The sequence below is a fragment of the Cibotium barometz genome, chromosome 1 (assembly GCF_041138505.1).
Source record: "Cibotium barometz isolate CiBa-2024 chromosome 1, ASM4113850v1, whole genome shotgun sequence".
Taxonomy (NCBI): Eukaryota; Viridiplantae; Streptophyta; class Polypodiopsida; order Cyatheales; family Cibotiaceae; genus Cibotium; species Cibotium barometz.
Genome location: NC_141046.1, coordinates 75,907,112 through 75,929,444, shown reverse-complemented (window position 1 = coordinate 75,929,444; position 22,333 = coordinate 75,907,112). Strand labels below are relative to the sequence as shown.

Sequence of the window (22,333 nt, the reverse complement as noted above, 5' to 3'; positions counted from 1 at the left end):
ACCCCCCCCATACATAACTCACGCATGTTTCTAGCGGGGAGACTGACCGAGTAGCAAACACCAACCCCTTAGAGAGAGAGAGAGAGAGAGAGAGAGAGAGAGAGACACCCCAATAGTGTTAACAACAAATAGATGGCTTGCATGTGTGATATATCAGCCATCAGCGTGGGAGAAGGCACTAGCTATAGTAGGGAGTCGTCCCTGAATAAATAATGGTGGATTGGGTTCTATTCCCCATCCCCCTCACTCCATACAAGGGCTGAACTTCCTGTCAAAATAAATGAAATAATATCATTTTTTTAATGGGATGTATGCAACTGCTGGCGGTAGGCGGAATGCGATATATAGAACTCTTTTCTTGCATTGCGCCCACAGAAAAGAAGAACACCCGGCCCCACTCCCTATGGAGCTACAAAAGAAACGAGTCAGCCCCGACACTCTCTGCCTTCGTTTCTGAGTTCTTCTTCTTTGCCACTTGGATATCCTTCCTTCGACCTTCCTTTTTTGCTTACCTTCTCTGCCGCCGACGCATCACCCAAGTACACACACACACACGCTGATATCACTACCTAGATAGACTAGTAGACATTCGCACTACTCATGGCTCCCCGCCGCCAGCGCAGCCACGCTGCGTGCTGCCGGATGGCCAATCCGGCCCCCTTGGGTCTCTTCGCCTTTGCTCTCACCACGTTTGTGCTGTCCTGCTACAATGCGGGCGTGCTGGGAGTGGGCGCCGCCGACCCTATCAACGTGGCGGTAACATTGGCGGTGTTCTACGGCGGTGCCGCCCAGGCCCTGGCCGGCATGTGGGAGTTCGCCTACGGTGACACGTTCGCCGCCACCGCTTTCGCCTCCTATGGCGCCTTCTGGCTCTCCTACGGCGCCCTCTTCATCCCCTGGTTCGGCGTGGCCGACGGCTACAATAGCCTGGCCGATGCCGCCCACGTCTTCTCCCTCGCCAAAGCCACCTATCTTCTAGGCTGGACCATCTTCACCTTCATCATGCTGGTGGGTAGCGCCCGCACCTCCACTGCCCTCTGCCTCCTCTTCTGCCTGGTGGCCTTCACACTGACACTCCTCACCACGGCCGAGTTTGGCCAGTTCAGCCGCGTGCACCGTGCAGGCGGCTTCGTGGGCATTCTCACCTCCGCCGCCGCCTGGTACAACGCCCTCGCCGAGCTCCTCGACAGCCAACACGACCCCCTCTTCTCACTGCCCCTGGGCAAGACACCCCCTGCAGACGAGGATGAAGATGGAAGCAGCAGCAATACGGTAGGCGTTCCATAGGCGCTCACTGCGTCTCCTGCTTGTAGTGTGCCGAATGATCCGCAGTACTTTAGAATATGGTAGACCACATTATTATTTTAAATGTACCCCACATTATTATTTTAAGTACACCACATTTTATCGAATGCGCATTTCGGAGTGTGATGACATCAAAAGAATTGTGCTTCATTATTTGAATCGTTGCCCAAAATTCCTGAAAATGCTCAAAATTTAGCAATAAGTGGAGGACTGAGACAAAATTAGCACTTTGCCTCAGTCCATGCTTTGCACACGGTTTTGCTCATTCGAACAACGAGTTTCCAGTCAGTCACTTGGTTTTTGTGAAACACTCTAGTTGCATTCGAACGCGCATTCGAACAACGAGTTTCCACTCAGTCACTTGGTTTTTGTGAAACACTCTAGTTGCATTCGAACGCGCATTCTCGAGTGTGATGACATCAAAAGAATTGTGCTTCATTATTTGAATCGTTGCACAAAATTCCTAAAAATGCGTAAAATTTAGCAATAAATGGAGGACTGAGGCAAAATTAGCACTTTGCCGCGCCTTTGCACATGGTTTTTCTCATTGGACAACAAGTTTCTAGTCAGTCACTTGGTTTTCGTCAAACACTCTAGCTGCATGCGTGCGTGCACACAATGTTAACCACTCTTGTTAACATTGTCTTCCACTTTTTGTAAGCCACTAGTTTTGTACTTGACCATTTGTTTTGTATCCTAGCGCACTGTTACTGAAATAATGACCAGTCATCTCATTGAGCTAATGGCCAATGGGTAAGTCATGTTAGACTTTGTTGTAACCACACATATAAAAGAGCTTGAGGAGCTAGTACAATAAAATCGAGAAGCATTTTTAAGATATAACCGATCATCAGCTATAGTATGAAAATACCTCCTTGGTATGTAAGTCATTTTGAAGAGCTTTCAGCTCATAATTCTTATGGTCCACATGTTTCTCTCCCCCTTGTGAATCAAGTTGCGAGGTCTCTCCCTCTCCCTTACTCTCTCGCATCGGTCGATTCTATACTTGCACGCCTAGTTTGGTAACTTGTTAGCGTGGGAGGGTAGCTAGCTACAAATCAAGCACTTAGGAGCCCTCTTGAGTGATTCGAAGACCAGAGGATTGATGATCTTTTCTCTCCTCCATACAGTTACGTAGGATTAGCTCTCACTTTCGTCGTAGCTACATTGAAGATTACATTAGTTGTGATACAAAGCATCATCACTTATTTGGTGTTGCAGTTGGTATCTAGACTAGAATGAATGAAATAGACTGCGAGTAGGGTATAAATATATAAACTAAAATGTAATACTATGGGCTATTTTCTAAGCTAACACTTACCAAGATTAAGAACTTAACCCTTGCACAAGGAAAATTAGGATCTCCAACCATAGCCGAAAAGGTGCTACCTCCATCTTATCCCATTAAGCAATGGGAGGCCAAGAAGCGAGATCAAGAAGGAGTCCAAGAAGAATCTTGAGAATCCTCTTAATCAATTTGCCAAAACCAAGGTCACTACTAAAGAAGACTCTTGCTCCCTACACAAACACAATGCACAAAGATCTAGGGGGAACCATCATCCAAAGGTGCAAGAGGTCAATACTAACCTTGGGAATCACTAGAAGAAGGTAACCTACCCATTGGCACGGTCCTTTGGTTTTACTAGAAGTAGCCCCCTATATCGACAAAGTCTACATCAAAGACTTCCAAACACAACCACCACTATTAGGCCCAGATCTCCCTCTTACCCTTTACTTCACTGATTCCCCACCATAATCCAATAGGTGTAGGTCAATACCAACCCCAGGAACCACTACAAGGTAAACTACCCACCATCGATGTGTTGTCTTGAGGTCCTTCAGTTACCAAAAGTAGCCCCCTGCCTTGACAAAGTCGGCATAAACTTTAGGCTTTTGAAGAGTGACCCACCGGGCCAGAAGTATCCCCCTACCTTGACAAAGTCGGCATCAGACTTTCGAAGAGTGAACCACTACAAGGTAAACTACCCATCGACGTGTTGTCTTGAGGTCCTTTTGTTACCAGAAGTAGCCCCCTGCCTTGACAAAGTCAGCATCAAAGACTTTCGAAGAGTGACCCACCACCATTGGGGGCCTAGATCTCCCTCTTACCATAATTTCACTTCATAGAGTCCTACTACAATAATCATGATAACATAGAGGAGGTAGAGATGTCAAATGGATCACAAAAGGATCACTCTCAATGAGGATCACTCTCAATGAGGATCTCATCACAAAAGCTCTCTACCTTCCACCATCCCATGTAAATTCCATAATAGGAAAGGTGCCATGGCCAAAAATAAGTATCGACTCTTGCCAATGGTGCAATGATATCATTATTCTATATTTAATACCCCCATCTAGGGTACTAAGTTTCCTCACCCACCAAAACATTAAGGATTGACACAACTGACTCCCCACTAGCCCATTGGCTAGGAGATGCCACAATAGAAGAAGTAGTCCCACATTTGCAACCCGCTCAAGAAGAAGACCGGGCTTGGGTGTTGATATGTTTCAACCACATGAATGCTTCACATAGGGAGCGCCCCAAGGAGAGGCTAGTGCAGTCTAGGCCACCCACCACCAGGAAATTTAACAATCAAGATCCACCTCTACAAATCCTCACCCATTCCCACATCATGCTAACTTCCAACAGATTTTTCATCACTTGGGCCTCCTACCATTAAGATCATCTGCTGACACACTCTCAACAAGGAAGTTGTTGTTATTCCCTCTAATTTTAGCATCTCATGAGATGCAGGCACCAAGAATCTCATGGAAGCTCACCCAGACACCTCTAAAACTAACACATGCACCAAGGATCCCATGGCTGCCATCCAAGGCACATACTTTGGAATAAGATGAACTCCAGTGCTATGAGCGATGAAAAGTTTATCTAGGATGAGGTTAAGAAGTTCAACTGTTACAAACAACTACCTTATAAGGCTAATGAGAAGGTTGGAAAATAAGAAGCTCAGCCGAAAAAAGTGAAAGAAGAATTCCGTAGGCTTGAGAATGAGCTCCTAGCCAAAGCCACACAACCAAATAGAGCATGGATGCCTTTCAACTACAATACAAGAAATTGGAAAGTAACTAAGGATGAGATAGCCAACAAAGACCTTGTGTGTGACCAAAAAATGCTCTTCTTTTTGGTGACTAACCTTGACACCTTTCCACTAGTGGAGGTTGTTAGTCCCCCATCCATACTCTTACTCCCTTACTACCAAGAGTAGAAATAGTTGATACCCCATCGATACTCTTACTTCCATTTACACCCTTTCCCTCTAATTCCTTTTATTTGAACCAACCTTCCACCCCCACCTTCTCCACCACCCTTAGCTGCATCAACACCTTGCAAAAATTAATCCTCGCCACCCATCTTCTTCTACATGTCCTTTTTGGACACCACCCTCCTCTTATCCACCATCTCAATTCCCACTTAGTCTTTCACCCTCCTCTACTCCACCATCTTGAATACCAGTTGGTCGTGTCCAACCTTTCTACTTGGTTCCACTTGTTTGTCAAATCCACACTTTTTACTAAGAAAAACCACTACCTCAAACTCATGGCACCACCTACCCTATCAATAAAGGTTTGATCCCTACATACTGACAGACTAGCAAATTAGGCTACATGCTCACAAGAATCTTTTGTCATGCAATCGGCCACCTCCCCCCAGAGTGGCAAGGAAAGAGCCCTCAAAGAGTAGCCACCACCTAATTTCCTTGGCCAGACATTAATGACCTTGAGAAGCTTAATCTCTTTGACCAAGCTCAATAATCCCCCCAAAATTCATAAGCTAGAGATAAGCCACGGCCCCACGACCCTTTCAAAGGCTATAACCATGGTTAACCAAGGTGCCCATGGAAAAACATCTAGGAGATGCCACAATAGAAGTAGTCCCATGTTTGCAACCCGTTTAAGAAGGAGACCCAGTTTGGGTGTTGATATGTTTCAACCACATGAATGCTTTACATAGGGATCACCCCAATGAGAGGCTAGTGTGGTCAAGGACGCCAACCACCGATAAATTTAAAGAGCAGGATCCACCCTCTACAAATCCCTCACCCATTTCCACATCATGCTAACTTCCAACAACTTTTTCATTACTTGGTCCTCCTACCATTAGGATCATCCCCTAAAAAATTCTCAAGGAAGCTGTTGGTATTCCCTCTAATTTTATCATCCTATGAGATGTAGGAACCGAGGATCTCATGGAGGCTCACCTAGACACCTCTAAAGCTAACACATGCCCTAAGGATCCCTTAGCTGCCATCCAACACACATACTTTGGAATAATATGAACTCTAGTGCTACGACGATGAGTTTATCTAGGAGGAGGTCAGGAAGTTCAATCATTATAAACAACTACCTTATGAGGCTAATGAGAAGGTTGGCAAGTTAGAAGTTGAGCGCAAAGAAGTGAAAGAAGAATTCTGCAAGCTTGAGAATGACCTTCTAGCAACACTGAGGCCACACAACCAACTCTCACAAATAGAACATAGATGCCTTTTAGCTATAATACAAGGAATTGGAAAGTAGCTAAGGATGAGGTAGACATGGTCACAAGGAAATTCTCGTGGAAGAGGTTGAGAAAGAAAAAGAAGAAGAAGCCCAAGCAATCCAAGCTACTAATCAGTTTACACAAAAGAATGTGAACAAGACCTCCATGACAACAGGGAGGCAACAAAATCCTTTTATGTGACCAAAAAAATATGGATATCCCTCCACCTTGGGTAAGCTTTGAAGATGCTCATTTGGCAAGGAGTGAAGTCAACCTACTACCACCAATTATGCCACATTCTCAACAACCAGCCAAGGACATCATACTAGCATGAATATCAAATATTATCTTTATACCATGAGCATGTTGGAGACGCCACCATTCAAACCATTCATGTGATGTAGAGGCACATGAGCATGCCCTTACAATGAGAGATGAATCATGTGGTGTAGAGGTGCATAAGCATGCCTTTACAATCAGAGATGACTCTTTTTGGAGATGTCATCATGTGGCATAGAGGCACATGAGCATGCCCTTACAATCCAAGATGACTCATGTTGGAGATGCTACCATTCATGTGGTGTAGAGTCACATGAGCATTCTATTAACCACACTGGTTAACATCATTTTTCAAGCATGGTTATGCTTCTTGTAATTCATCATTATGTAACCGTAGTAAGCTCTAATTGAGAAAAGATATATATGGGGGATAACCAAGCTTATGGCTTGTGTAATGTCGGTCGTAGGAATGAGCTAGATGTACATAGAGCTAGGAAGCCAATTTTGGGCCTCCAATTGTAAATGGGAAGCCGGCCATTGTAAAAAGTGGAATATAAAAAGGGAACAATCCCATTTGTCTCACAATTGAGACTTGCTCTCTCTCTCTCTCTCTCTCTCTCTCTCTCTCTCTCTTGTTTATGGTTGCATGCTTGTGTTTGTGAATTCTAGCTTGATTGATTGTGGTATGTGTATGGACTGGATGGTGTTAGTCTAAGATTCTCTTCTCTTCTCCCTTCTCTTGTCTTCCTCTCAAGATCGCACTTGCATGCACATTGGAATTGAGTGGAGGTAGAGCTTTCCATAGCTTCCTTCTTCCTTGCTCATTACCTAACTTGTGGATCTCCATTTGAGTGACACAGATGGAGGTGGAGTGAGCCCCTCTAGCGGCCTCACATAGGGGAGTTAACCCTCATTAGTGTTGGCTAAATGCAAGTCTCCAAATCGACCCTTGCATGGCATCATTCTCTCCTTCTCTTGTGCAATGTAGTATGTTTTGGTTAACATCTTTGGTGCCTTTGCCAGGGATTAGCATTTAGCTTAGGGTCCTCCCCATACATTTCACTTGCTAGAGCCATCACATTGCCCGGTTGGAGTGCAAATCCACCAGTGTTGAATGTTGGATGTGTTTGATTTAGCTTAGGGTCCTCCCCATACATTTCACTTGCTAGAGCCATCACATTGCCCGGTTGGAGTGCAAATCCACCAGTGTTTGATTGCTTTTGTTGTTTGATTTTGTTTACTCTTGCCATGGAGCAATGGAGATCAATGGAGCATGAGGAGCATCAAAGTCTTCATCGAATGCAGGAGGACACAAGTAGGCACTTAAACCTTGCTCTTGAGATTCATGTAATTTTTGGTTTTATTCAACATTTGTTAAGTTTTGCACAATTAGCTTAATTCTCTAATTAATCTCAAGTAATTAAGTTTTCTTAGGCATTCTAGGCATCATTGGGTAGCTAGAGCTCTAGCCTCCTACAAAAGAAAAACTCAAAAAATAATAAGGGAAGAGCTTAAATCATCAAAAATCTGAGGACGAGAAGAGGCAAAATTCTCACTCTCGATTGTTTTCTAAGAACCACATGACTGTACCCTTCTCAGTGCCATGGCCGTGTCTTCTTTGCCATGCCTATTCCATAGAGCATATCTTCCAGTATCTACTATATCTACTGTATTAAATTGAGCAGAGGGCATTTAAAAAGGAATAAATTGCATTAACTAAGCATAAAGAGCATTCAACAAGGGGTACAAGTTGGGAACAATTGTACTATCAAGGAATTTCAGTGGGGGGTTGTCATCAACACCTGCACAATTAAAGATCTCTTTGAATTGAAGAGCGTACGGTCGTACCATCCGGAGAATACGCCCGTTCCTTCTTGTAGCCATGCTTGTTCCTTATTTCCTGCCATGGCCAAGTCTTCCTATTCTACAAGTGCATGCCCATTTCTTTCCCTCAAGACATATTCACGTCCTCATCAGTGCGTACGCCCGTTCCTTCAGTTTCCACAAGCGCACATCGGTACCCTTCCTATAGCGCTGCCCTTGTTCTTGGAAGCATACATGTTAGCTCATGTGCATGCATTGCATGTGAACCACCCTTAGCCACCATACACCTTCACCTACCCATAATGGCCGTCCTTCACCTACCATAAACCTTCACCTAACCTTAACGGCTGCCCTTCGCCTACCTTAGGTGAAGGGTGGCCGTTAAGGGTAGGTGAAGGTTTATGGTAGCTAAGGGTGGTTCACATGTAGTGCACGCACATGAGCTAACAGTACACCTGTGTCTTCTTTGCCACGCCCATTTCATTATCTTGCTAGGTAGCGTACGCTCGTGTGTCCTCATTTGAGCGTACACCTATACCTTCTTTTGAAAGTGTACGTCTGTACCTTCCACACACACAAAAAAAAAACAATAGATAGAGACACTATCCACAAGGGGTCTAGCACTACAATTCCACATTCATGCACTGGGTGGTTGCAAGATCAGGGTGCCCAGTTTTGTCCACTCAGGCACCCTGTAAACAGTAAAAAAACAGGCATTTGTTTACCTTTAGTGGCTAATCTCTCCTAGTAAATGAAGGAATTTTGTTTCAAGTTCTTTTGTTGGAACATCATATTCAAAGTTGAAAATATAGTTCCATAATCTGATTAAGCATTAGATAGTCAAAAGTCCTCATTTTCTTAGGTACAAAGTCAATGTATACACCCTGTCCCAAATTTGAACTAATTCCATAAAATGCTAATATCTAAATTACATATAAACTCCTATGAGATTCCCACTTTGTACCTTAGATCTTCACATAATATGGAGCTTAACTTGATTTTTTGAGAAAATTTTAAGATATTTGTCTATTTTCTTTAAATATTTCAAGGTCTTTAAAGTGTTATAATATACGCCACTTTTTGTACCCACAATAGCTACCACTTAAAATCCTCAATCTTGTAGATCAAAAGAGTGGGTAGATACTGAGACATTAGTAGAATGTGGTGGTTAGTAAAAATTGCAAATCCAATGGTTGGATTTTTAATGATCTCTTTTTTAAAATTCTTCCAGACTATCAGAAGGCCTGCAAATATTAATAATCTAATTAGTAAAATTACATTTTTGATGTGAATCATCTAAAACCTATAAAAGTGCATCTATGGAAAAATAAATTGGATCACTCTAAGTATGGAAAGATCATTTGTTAATCATTTCATCATATTTTTTTATTAATTTTGATTAATTAGACTAATTTATATTAATTTAAGTTATATTGGGTTAATTTAAGGATAAGCGTATTTTCTATTATTTGCTTAATCTCATTTTAAGTACCTTGGACCCCCAAAATTTGCTCTCCAAGCATTGTCCCAGTCCAGCATAAACTGGATAAAACTGGACACCCTGATCTTGCAACAACCCCACTTACACTTCAGAAAATTGGCGTGAAACTCTATTTGATGATATAAATTCTCCTCGCATTCCCTCACTCATAAGATCAAACCCATCAGTCAACAAAGCTTGGAGCCACATGGTGTTAGTCTTTGATAGCACTAATGAGAGTGAGGAGCATCCCAGCACAGGATGAGTTACTCTTGACCTAGAGACAAGAGGACCAGAGGCTAAGTGCATGGACAGACCACCTGTCCTGGAGAAAGACCCAACATCCCCTACCCATTCAAAAAGAAGCCTTGCTTCGAGACCTCGAAGCTTTATCCTGGGAAAACACACAATCAGATGAGCCACATCCTAGGGATAGAGGTATGGAAAAACAACCTAAAAGAGAGCCCACGTCGCCTCTAGATCCTAGAATGGAGATAGGGAAAAGTGAAAGTAACTAAACCTAGAATCATCCCAAACCCACCAGTCTCTGGAGAGCCATGCCCGCCACATGAATTGTCGATTCATACTAAGTCCAAAGACCAGTGCTAAATCCAAGACATGAACCATCTCTCCAGGGGCCTAAGACGTCCTATCAAAGAGAGATGGCCTACCTAGCCCCATCATATCAGCCTAGGGCACCAATGTACCAGCAATACCTGCCTCGAGGGGCATACTTAGGGTACCATATAGGGCCATATGAAGCACAACCTGGTCCTCCCATAAGACAAGGATCCCCTATGGTCTATTATCCACCCGGCCTAGCTCCCCCACCTATTACTCCTCAAACAACACCCTCTTTAGCCATGGCAGGGCTAACCCTTGAAATGTTAAGGATAGCCATGAAATAGGGAGGGGGTAGCTGCCGGCATCATGCCCCCAACACCAGCTCAGCCTGCAGAAGGCCCAGATAGGAGTGGAACAAACCTGCTAACATCTCTAAGCACAATAGGGAGGGGGTAGCTCTGCTGGCAGCATCATGCCCCCACCAACACCAACTCAGCCTACACAAGGGTCCAGATAGGAGTGGAACAATCCTACTAACATCTCTAAGAAGATCACCAAGTTTAATGGAACTGGAGATCCCATACCGCACTTAGAGATGTGTAATTAGATCTGCGAAGCATTTGGCCATGTGGACAATCAACTCAAGGTGAGTGTCTTTGGTCTCACCCTAGATGGCAAAGCTAGCCAATGGTTTAGTTCCTTGAAGATAGAAGATAAAAGATGCCTTCAAAGTTGGATACTCCCGTCAAGGAATCTGATGGAGTCTCGTTAAGCAATTACACAACGTCAAACAAAAGCATGGTGAAACCATCCAAGACTACATCGATAGGGTAGGGTATCCCCACTCTCGTTGTAGTGCCAGAGATAAGCTCTCTAACAAAAGGCTAATTGGGAGATTTCTAGAAGGCCTAGACGATGTACCCCTATATAATTCTTTCTATGCCTTGGCCAATACCTCCGTTGAGGAATGTTGTAGGAGTACTATGGACTTCAAGGATAACTTCAAGGAAACACGTTCACAAGAACTTCACGAGGGTACATCTGAGGCCTCCTTCAAAATAACCAACACCAAATTTGAGAGAAAAAGAAAGGAGTCCACCTCAGGACAACAAGTCGAATAGCTGGCCACCTCATTAATGTAGCAAATGACCCAACATTGGAGAACCGGCCAAGGTTGGGATAAAGTTGGTCAACCCCATATCTACCCCACGAGGGAGCTAGTGTGGTGCCCGATTTATCAAGCTAACCATAGTAGCACGAAGTGTCCACATTTACGACCCTATCCAACCCTCTACCGCCATATTGCAAAGATGGGGCAGTCATGAAATTACAAATTGCTATCAGCCAAAAGCAGCTCAACAAGCCCAAGCCCTGTCTCAAGCCCCAAGCAACCGGTTGCCTTGCCAGCACCTTCACTTCATAACGCACCTCAACCAGGCTAGGAAGAGACCCAAAGAGGAATCCTTAAGGTACCAGATATGCCCTTACCACCCCTTGTACTTCCACCTCAACCCCCATTACCATGAGTCACCCATGTTCGTCAGCTAACCTGGATGGAAATTTTCAAAGAAGGGGATTAGGGGGATGGTTGAAGGACCCACTTATGAGCCTCTTGAACCAAACAGTCCACCCTCCCAGATTTTAAGGCACTACGTGATGGAGGGTGACCAGATGTACCTTGTATACTTAACCACCTCAACTCCATGGGGATGGGACATGAACACTTTGGCTAAATTACCACCCATGCAATGTTACCATTGTGCAGGACCTTATCGAGTAGCTAAGTGTCCAATCAAAAAATGGCAAGTGCTTGCCCTTTATGCATCAGGTGTGGAATTGACTACATGTATAAGGACTGTCCATTGAGAGCAAGCATAGCAAGAAACACTCGTGAAACTAATCCCATCACCTGCATTAACTTGCTAAGTGTAAGAGATGGCTTCATCATCCACACAGTCCCTCTTAACGTAGCAACCAAACTAAATAATAGACAAAGGGCAGCGGAGGCATCGACCTCGCAAAACCAGGGACACACAAAAGTTTTATCTCAAAAGAATTTCTTGGAACAAATACGCACGACTAGATGCTTGTCGCCAAAGAAGGCTGCAAAGATTGGAAAAGGGGATAGCCAGGAGTCATTAAAAGTGGTTCGGAAGATGGCACAACCACCCATGTGTCAACCTCTTCAACTAAAGAGGAACAACTACTACCTTCAGCCACCCATTCTAGGGAGCCAATTGAACTTAATCAACTTCCCAGAAAGCTAGCGGAATAACCTAATCCCATTGAAAAAAAGGAGAGTCTAATGGCATCCCAAGAGTTGGTCTGAGAATGCTAAGATCAACTAGAGGACAATCCTCCAACGGCTTACCTCAATCCATGCCCCTTTGTTTCCAACATGCGACCTATCGAGGAGGGCCAGGTATATAACAGAGAGTTCCAAGAACAAGCACAACCTAATAGGCCAACACAAGTAGCAGCACCCACCGTCACACAACAGCTACCCCCCACCAAGGAAACCAGGGAAGCGTTCTTCATCCAGCTCAAGGAGCTAGATGAATAACGCTTCATCCAGCTATATAACAGAGAGTTCCAAGAACAAGCACAACCTAATAGGCCAACACAAGTAGCAGCACCCACCGTCACACAACAACTACCCCCCACCAAGGAAACCAGGGAAGCGTTCTTCATCCAGCTCAAGCTGGTCTAGGCGATGTTGCAAGGACTCCTTTGGGCTTAACTTTTCTGCAATGGTAATTCTAAGGCTCGGCACTAGGAATTCTATCGGTACGATAGCCTATGTGCCGTAAGCTAGGAAGATTCTATCTACCCACTTCTGCTCGTCTCTGGGAAGATTGTCCTCCAATAGACCTATGGCAAAAAATGTTAGTATTTGATCATAACAACAAGTATTGGGAGTTGGGATGATTGCTGCACCTGTGAACATTTTAGCATCCGATAGGCATTAAAACACTGCCAATGGCCACATCAGAGGCATCCACGAAGACATGAAAGGGAAATTCCCAATTCGGTGCTTGCAAACAACAGGTGCTTTGGACAGCATGAGTTTGAGATGCCGGAATGCAATGTTGCATTCTTCGGTCCAGTGGAAATCTCCGTGCACAGTTGTTGGGTCAACGACGCTTTGATCTGCATCATCTGTTGGTTCAAGGGAACTGCTATGTGAGCCAGATATCGGAGCATGTGGCTGTGCCATCTGGTCTATCCCAAAAACCTTATCAATTCTTTCCCATTTGTTGGAATTGGAGCTTTTCGGATTACCTCTACCTTAGCTGGATGGACTGTAATTCCTTCCTTGGAGACGATGTGGTCCATAAGCATACCACTTGGACGACAAAGGCACACTTAGCCGGATTCATGCTTAATTTGGAAACTCGGCACTTTTCCAGCACAACTGCAAGTGCATCAAATGTTGAGATGATTTCCCAGAAACACTGAAATCAGTAATTAATACCCACATGAAAGTGGTCAAAAAATCAACAAAAATTTCCTAGACAATGCACTGAAATGTTGCAGGAGCATTCTTGTGCGCAAAGGTTATGACGTTGGATGCAAAGGCTCCCCATTTTGTGATAAAAGTAGTTTTTTGCCAATCTTCCGGGGCCATTCGAACTTGATTATATCCACTAAACCCATCCATGAATGGCTAGCCACAACATCAAGCAAGGAATCCGTGAACGGTAAAGGAAAAGGATCTAAGATGGTTGCGGCATTCAGTTTTTGGTAATCCACACAGATCCATAACTTTTGGTTTTTCTTCAAAACAATCACTATTGGGGACAACCAGGTCACTCGATCAATTATCTATATGAATCTGACTTGAAGCAACTTGTCCAGTTCCTCTTTCTACCTTTTGGCATAGTTGGGATTCATCCGGTACCTCTGTTGCCGGATAGGGATGACATCCTCCTTCAGGTTGATCCGATGTTGGTAGAACAACCTAGAATAAATGCCTTTCATCTCGGTGTAGCTCCATGCAAGCACATCCTTGAAGGATGTGAGCAACAACTAGACTTCCTCTTGGAACTCAGCATCCAGTCTGGTTGACCCCCGGACCATTTTGGGGTCATCAACAGTTCCTAGATTCATCTTCATCAACTCATCTTCCTTGACCTACTTGGAGTGTTTCAGGTACTTGTCCAAAAGCTTTTTCTACTGCAATGATCTGTTTTGTAGGCTCCAGGTACTGCCATCATCGGCCAGAGCCTCATAGAAATCTTTAGCTTCTTCTAGACTTTGCCCTATGCATTGCAAATTAGACCAATCCTTGGTGACTTCATCCTTGTGTGGAGAACTTGGGCAAAGTCTAGAAGAAGCTAAAGATTCATCCTTGTGTGGAGAACTTGGGCAGTATTTGTCCATTATCTGGACTACGTCAACCTCGAACAGGATGATCACGTTTGTGTTTTTCTGGAGATACTCTTCCTTCTCATCGAGGTCTAATCCTTGCGGCATGTTGGCTCCCTCGGCTACTTTCAGTCGGGACAGTTTCTCCACCCTTCCGTCTACTGGTGAGACAGAGATCCTTAATTTCTTCTTTCCATAGCGATCATATTCGCAGCCCAATCTTGCTTTATATGTGCTTGTCGGAGCTAGGGTCTGCCCGAGAAGCATCGAGTAAGTGCTTTCGATATCTTCCATTTGGAGTACCACTATTGCTATACGGATACTTTAAGTGTGAGCTCACGGATCAATCCGAGTGGTTGCACTTGCGCGACTGATCTACCATCTTGACAGCGAATGGTGCGGGTTTTTGTCTGCTCAATCCGAGCATGCGGTATGTTGCATTCGATAGGATGTTGACTCTGGATCTATCATCTAGTAGAACTTTTGCTATATCCACTCCAGCCAACTTGACGTGGATGGTTTCATCATAGACATGGGCTTCCCGTGGGGTGGGGTATCTGCCTTCTCAATATTCAAGGCTTCTAGTGGTTGTTTGCAAGGGCGGAGTCTTCTCTTCCTCCTGAGGTTTCAAGAAACCCATTAGTTGCTCCCGAAAACTTGGTACTAATGTGAGGAGCTGCTCCAACAAGGACATGTGAAGCGCTTGTCACTTCAGATCTTCCCATAGATCGTACTGTTGCGTTCTGAGTTCTGTGAGCCTACTCAAGCAAGCTACCCATTGGTGTCCTTCCGCACATCCTTTTGGCCATGGTGTCTTCGCACCTTGTTTTGGCCTTTGCATCTTCACTCGTCGTTCGCGAGGATATTTCGCCTGCCTCTTCTGGGTTTATTTCCAGGACACTCAATTGTGATTCTTGTTGACAGCTCTGCATGAACTTTTTCGGCTCCTCTTTCCGCAATGCCTCTTTGGCCTACTACTTTTTAACCCAATCGGACACTTTCATCCGAATTTTATGTTGGTCCTACTAGGTGACCATGTTCTACTTCCCCTTCGTATATCTAAGGTCGGTTCCTTTATCACCTCTGGAGTCTTGGGTTGCTTGGATCTTGTCACTGCCATGGCGGATGACTCGGTCTCCTGTGTGGTTGACGACCGGGTTACTGCGTTCTCATCTAGAGCTTTGATTTCTACGGCATTTACGGCTAGTGGGATGGATACTGAGGCCTGGGCTCCTTTGACTTCTGCCTTGTGCTTCCTCTAGATTTCAAAGTCTAACTTCCGGTGGCCTTGCCCATGATGGCAATAGAAGCATGTGAAGGTAATCCTTAGAGCACAAACACCTTCCCAGAGAGGGAAATTTCTGCGTAGGCAGAGCTGGGGTTTGCGGTATGGATCCAATAGAGCCATTAGCTGGGCAAGTTTGACAACGGCCACTATGGGAGCTGAGATCACTAGTTGGCGGAGGGGCTCTCTTGCCATTGTAGCAGTGGGCTTCAGTTGTATGTGTGGTCGTTCTGCAAATGGGGCACCAGAGTTCATTTAAGCTGCATTCTTTGGCTCTATGTCCATGATCGCACGACACCTTGCATACTAAGTGCCTGGCCGGATGGTTAGAGTGGGCTTCGCACCTTTGATGGTCATCTAGCCATGACTGCAGCCATTTCCTTGGTTGTCTTTCCTACCTTCTTGCTCTTCGTTGCAATCTTCCTCCTCCTACTCACTTGTTGTGGAATCATCGGAATCATCCTCCTCATCTGAAGATTCAGATGAGTACTTTTTAGACTTCCTTTTACTCTTGGACTTGCCTTTTCCTTTGTCGTAGCCTACCAACAATCGCTCTACTCTAAGGGCCGAGTCAATGAGCTACTCTAGAGTTATTTTAGTTAGGTAGGAGCACTTGAGTTGCTTGCTGAGACCCTTCATGAAGCAAGAATCAATGATTTCTTTCGCTGGCCGAGGCAGAGATGCTTTCGGAATTTGGTAGCATAATCTTCTACTATGAGGCTTGTTTGCTTCATCTTGCACAGCTAGTATAGCTTATCCTGCACATGCACGGAGGTCTTGTCTTCCTTGAACCATTGAAGGAAGGCATCACGGACCGTATCATAAGTGGGAAAATGGTTGTACTCATATCGTGCAACCCAGAGAGCAGCACTCTTGTGGAGTGTTGGGACAAACGCGGCCTTTTTGAGGTGTTGGTCCACCAAGCCGGATACATTCACGTGCCATGCAATGTCAAAAAGTAGGATGTGAGCATCCGCATCAGTTCAAAATCACACTTTTAAAATAAGAATTAGTTTATGTATAAACCTAAGCTTAAACATAAACATTAATTCATCATAATTCAAGAAAAGCATGGTTTTAAGAGAAAAACCACAAAATAAAATGCTTCCCAAGCATGAGGGAGGTTGGGAAGAAGATTAGCATTAAAAAGAGAGCATAAACATCTAGCTTCTTAGGAGCTTAGAAACATTCATAAATCCATACAACGCATAGGAACAAAGCAACGTCGAGATCCCAAACTTTATAAACTCATACAAGAATAATAACAAGAATTTCCTCCGCCAAGGCTACTTGTTGCCCCCCCTTCCTTCCTTAAGGAATTCACTCATTGTGGCATGCAATCCTGCCAATATCTTCAGTCGCTCCCTCTCCAAGGCAACATTTTGGCTAGAGGTCTCCTTGAGATGGTCCAATAGATGTTTCCCAGTATCGGCCATTGTGGCCAAAGATTCCTCATACTTGGGAGTCACTCGACGACTTGAGGACATGGGTGCTTGTGGCTTCTCGTCATCTAGTGCTAGAGTTACTTCATCCTTGTCATGGCCGGGGAAAGTAGCATCATCCATTGTTGATGAAGAAGCGTGGCTAAGAGGAGTGACCGTGGCTCTATCGTGGTAATACTCATCCACCACATCGAACCATTTACATGTGTGCCTCCTGTCATTGCCAGATACCGAGTTGTGAGCTTTGTCCACTCTATATTTTGCTAGCACCGCTTGCCACTTCTTGCGACAACTTTCACTATCCTTATTGAAATCAGAGTAAATGCCGGCTAGCTTTGTGGCCACCTTTGCCCACAAGTTGACCCCTTGTTTCCCAAGATTGTTGAACTCCTCACTCATGCCCCCCCTGACATGAATGAGTTGGTCAACCCAAAAGTCTTGCCACTTGCTTTTCTTATTGTCGTTGTCGCCATCTTCCCCCAAGTCCACCACCACCTTCTTTTTGGAGTTCCTGGGTTTCTTTGGCGCAGGTTGGGTCTCTGACACAATCTCCTCATTGCTAGGCTCCTTCCTCATGCCACGAACTCGCTTTGGTTGAGAAGATAAAGGGGGGTTATTGAGTGAGTTGGGTGATGGTTGGCTTCCTGGGGAATTGGGAATGGAACCCATGTTTGGGATACCTAGGGGGGATGATCGATTAGGAGGTTGCGCTACCATAGGTGAATGGGGGGGGCGAAACATGAAGGGAGAGTTTGGAGAAAAGGAAGGAGAATTGAGCATGGCTTGGAAGCCATGAGGTGGCACATGAAAAGGAGGATGGGGAAATGAATAGAAATTAGAGTGCGGGAGAGAAGTTTGGGAGAAAATAGGATCATCGTCGCCTCGTTGTTGCGATGAATCAAATTCATGGCTCGTGTTGGAATCCATAGTACCTACATCAAACACGAAGAGAATATTAGCACCACATAAATTAAAAACACATAGATAAGTCATGATAATGGAAATGCGGTTTGTGAGGGGTCACCTTATGCGCTCGCTTCACGTTGCCTCCCGCCCTTTTCGCACACCCCTAAAAGAGAAACAAAAGCACACAATGTCAAAGGCATGGCAAGTGTACCACAAAAACATTAAAAGAAAGGTAAATGGGTGGATAAAAAGAAAGCATGATTGAAGTGCATGTAAAAGCACCTTGGAGAATGGAACTTATGAAGCTTATTATGTTCTCTAGAAATTCTAGAGGGTACAAAATCTCACCCTAAACCCTTTAATTTATAGGAAATTGAAGGGTGTTGGGGGGGGGAGGGGGGGTTTGTACGTTGGAAAATGAACGTTCGAAAATGAACGTTGGAAAATGGCCGTTGGGAAAAATGGCCGTTGGGAAATTCGTGGGCTCCTCCTGCACGTGGAGGGTGGAATCCGTTTTGGGCGAGGGGGGGGGGTCGGCACAATATCAACCCCCTTCTTCCATCACGTGGCAAGGGGGGGGTGGATTTCCACCGCCCACTGTGAACGCAGAGTGCCATGGGGCACTCTGCGATTGCATCGCAGGCTGGCGGCAGCTTGGCTGCCGCCTTATCTGAACCCGCCCTATATATCGCATTCCGCCTACCGCCAGCAGTTGCATACAGCCCATTAAAAAAATGATATTATTTCATTTATTTTGACAGGAAGTTCAGCCCTTGTATGGAGTGAGGGGGATGGGGAATAGAACCCAATCCACCATTATTTATTCAGGGACGACTCCCTACTATAGCTAGTGCCTTCTCCCACGCTGATGGCTGATATATCACACATGGAAGCCATCTATTTGTTGTTAACACTATTGGGGTCTCTCTCTCTCTCTCTCTCTCTCTCTCTCTCTCTCTCTCTCTCTCTAAGGGGTTGGTGTTTGCTACTCGGTCAGTCTCCCCGCTAGAAACATGCGTGAGTTATGTATGGGGGGGGTCTTATGGGCCAGTTGATTGGCTATACGAGCGATAGTAAGAATGTACAAATCTACCTTCCCTTGCTTTTTAGGGTCCGGCGATTGAGTGTCTATAGAGAATGATGCTCCCATCTCAGTTTCCTATGCATCCTCGTACCTACACCACACGGAGACTCAAATAAAACGTAAACAAACATCACATTACACATTTCAAAAACATCTGAACTAAGTGGTGGGCATGCTTAGTAGTGTGATCGGATCACCATGCTTTTAAAAGATGTTAATAAGTGAACCATTTCTTAAAAACATAATTTGTTGGGTGAAACATCGATCCTCATCTATCAATCCTCGCATGCCTTTGTTGACAACTAGTCTCAAATGAAATGCCATTTGTTTACGAAAATTTGATAAGGGGTCTAGATACAACGAAGCAAAACAACCATAAAAACTTCCTTTAAATCATATTACTCTCTTTATGTGTCCATAGAGTCCACAAGACACCAAGGAATAAACAAATTGGATTTCCATCCCCACACAGCATTCGTTGTTTATACTTTTTAGCTCTACATTTTTCGAAGCCACAAAATCAAACCCTTACCATTCTAGAACGTCAAACCTGCCCTTTTGCAATGACACTATTTCACGTAATGACTTAGGGGGTGGTGACGTTCATCAAGATCCCCCCTCTTACATTTGTACCCATTTTCAAGGAATATTTTATAGAAGTATGGTGAAGTTCTAGATGTTATGCTAGTAAGCTTGCATGTGTATCCACAAAATATTCTTGAAGAAGTTGTTGTAAATGGTATGGTGAAGCTCTAGGAGTTCCACTAATGGTGGGCATCATCGAGAGAATTCACAATGTGGCTCAATACATTTCTAAGTGGCCTACAAAGATTTTATTTGAAGGCTTCAAATGATTCATTCTCCGTTCATATAGAACTATCTTCATAATAAGGCAAACTTTTACTATGTTGATTATGCATCCTTGGGAGTATAAGCTTTGTAAGGTTCAATATTTGGCCATATATATATGTACACCTTCCCGTTCGTATACTTATCTTCATAATAACACAAACCGTTTTATTACGTGATCGTTAGAGCCTTTGCATCCTTGGGACTATAAGCCTTATAAGGTTCAATATTGGCCAGATATATATGCACACCACATATTTACTATGTTGTGAATATAGCTTCTCATTGAGGAATTCAGCTACTTTCAAATTCAAAGTTCTAAATAAGCATTTACTCATTGAGGATTACTGTAGTTTAGTATTCAAATTTGTTGGTTTTAATGTAGCTTATCAATTTTAACATTGAGAAGCCAAACAATATTCAAATTTGTTGGTTTTGATGTAGCTTATCAATTTTAGCATTGAGAACCCAAACAAGCTTGACGTGCAAAAGTAGCTTTGGTTTAAAACTAACACTAATGTAAACATGTTAAGAGTTACATAAGTAAGCCAAGAATTTATGGCAACACCATAGGTTCAACACTATAACCAATAAGATCAAAGCCACACAGTGAATTCTCAAGGTCTGGTTAGATTTATAGTGAAAGTGATTTATTTGAGTTGAATTCATGTCAACTAATTGTAATTGAATAATAAAGTAGTTAGAAGGGTGTCTCTTAAAAAAACCTTGGCTATCTACACTCACATAGCACCTATAAAGATGTTTTCCCTGCCATAAGCCTTCTATCCGCCTACTATCATTTAGAACAGGCTTAAAAGTATGGGTGGTATTTAAAACATCCTACACTTGTACAATTGCAATGAAAATTTTCTCAAGATTTTACAGCTTTGATTATGACATGATAAAACACTTGAAAATACAAGTCAAAGAACAGGATGAGAGGAACTACAAACATTTTTAGGTTCCTCGTTTATTACTGACAAAAATTGGACGCTATTTTTCATCACTTGCAACCTAAAATAATTTGTAAATACAAAGAACAGGATGAGAGGAACTACAAACATTTTTAGGTTCCTCGTTTATTACTGACAAAAATTGGACGCTATTTTTCATCACTTGCAACCTAAAATAATTTGTAAATACAAAGAAAGGAGTATACACCCTATTGAATATCGAGGCTAATAGATTACATTTTATAAAATGGATTCAAAAAGGTGAAAGTTAATGTCCTTAAGCAAGGTACACTTGCTCCTTTGAGAGAGTATGCATGCAAACTCTCTCTCTCTCTCTCTTTCTCTCTCTCTCTCTATATATATATATATATATATATATATTATATATATATATATATATATACTCTCTCTCTCTCTCTCTCTATATATATATATTCTCTCTCTCTCTCTCTCTCTCTATATATATATATATATATATACTCTCTCTCTCTCTATATATATATATATTCTCTCTCTCTCTCTCTCTCTCCCCCTCTCTCCCTCTCTCTCTCTCTCTCTCCCTCTCTCTCTCTCAGAGAGAGAGAGAGGGAGAGAGAGAGAGAGAGAGGGAGAGAGGGGGAGAGAGAGAGAGAGAGGGAGAATATATATATATATATTCTCTCTCTCTCTCTCTCTCTCCCTCTCCCCCTCTCTCCCTCTCTCTCTCTCCCTCTCTCTCTCTCCCTCTCTCCCTCTCTCTCTCTCTCTCTCCCTCTCTCTCTCTGAGAGAGAGAGAGGGAGAGAGGGGGAGAGGGAGAGAGAGAGAGAGAGAGAGAATATATATATAGAGAGAGAGAGACAGAGAGAGAGAAAGAGAGAGAGTATATATATTCTCTCTCTCTCTCTCTATATATATATATATACTCTCTCTCTATATATATATATATTCTCCCTCTCTCTCTATCTCTCTCCCTCTCTCTCTCTCTCTATATATATATATATAGAGAGAGAGAGAGGGAGAGAGAGAGAGAGATGGAGAGAGAGAGAGAGAGAGAGGGAGAGAAAGAAAGAGAGAGAGAAAGAAAGAAAGAGAGAGGGAGAGAGAGAGAGAGGGAGAGAGATAGAGAGAGAGAGAGAGAGAGAATATATATATATATATATATATAGAGAGAGAGAGAGAGAGAGAGAGAGAGAGAGAGAGAGAAAGAAATTGCATACATACTCTCTCAAAGGAGAAAGTGCACCTTGCTTGAGGAAAATAACTTTCCCCTTTTTGAATCCATCTGGGGAAAGTTAATTTCCTCAAGCAAGGTGCACTTTCTCCTTTGAGAGAGTATGTATGCAAACTCTCTCTCTCTCTCTCTCTCTCTCTCTCTCTCTCTCTATATATATATATATATATATATATATATATATATATATTATGGGTTAGATAAAATTCAAAACTACAACATTCCATAATATATAGTAGTTAATTACTTAATAAATAGCTATACATTTTACACACGAAAAAG

The 22,333-nt window shown here is 43.5% G+C and overlaps 1 pseudogene; it reads left to right on the top strand.

Annotated features, from left to right (window-relative positions):
- The first annotated feature begins 514 nt into the window (after nucleotides 1–514).
- Nucleotides 515–1,403, top strand: LOC147642430 (accumulation of dyads protein 2 pseudogene; annotated as a pseudogene).
- The last annotated feature ends 20,930 nt before the right edge of the window (nucleotides 1,404–22,333 follow it).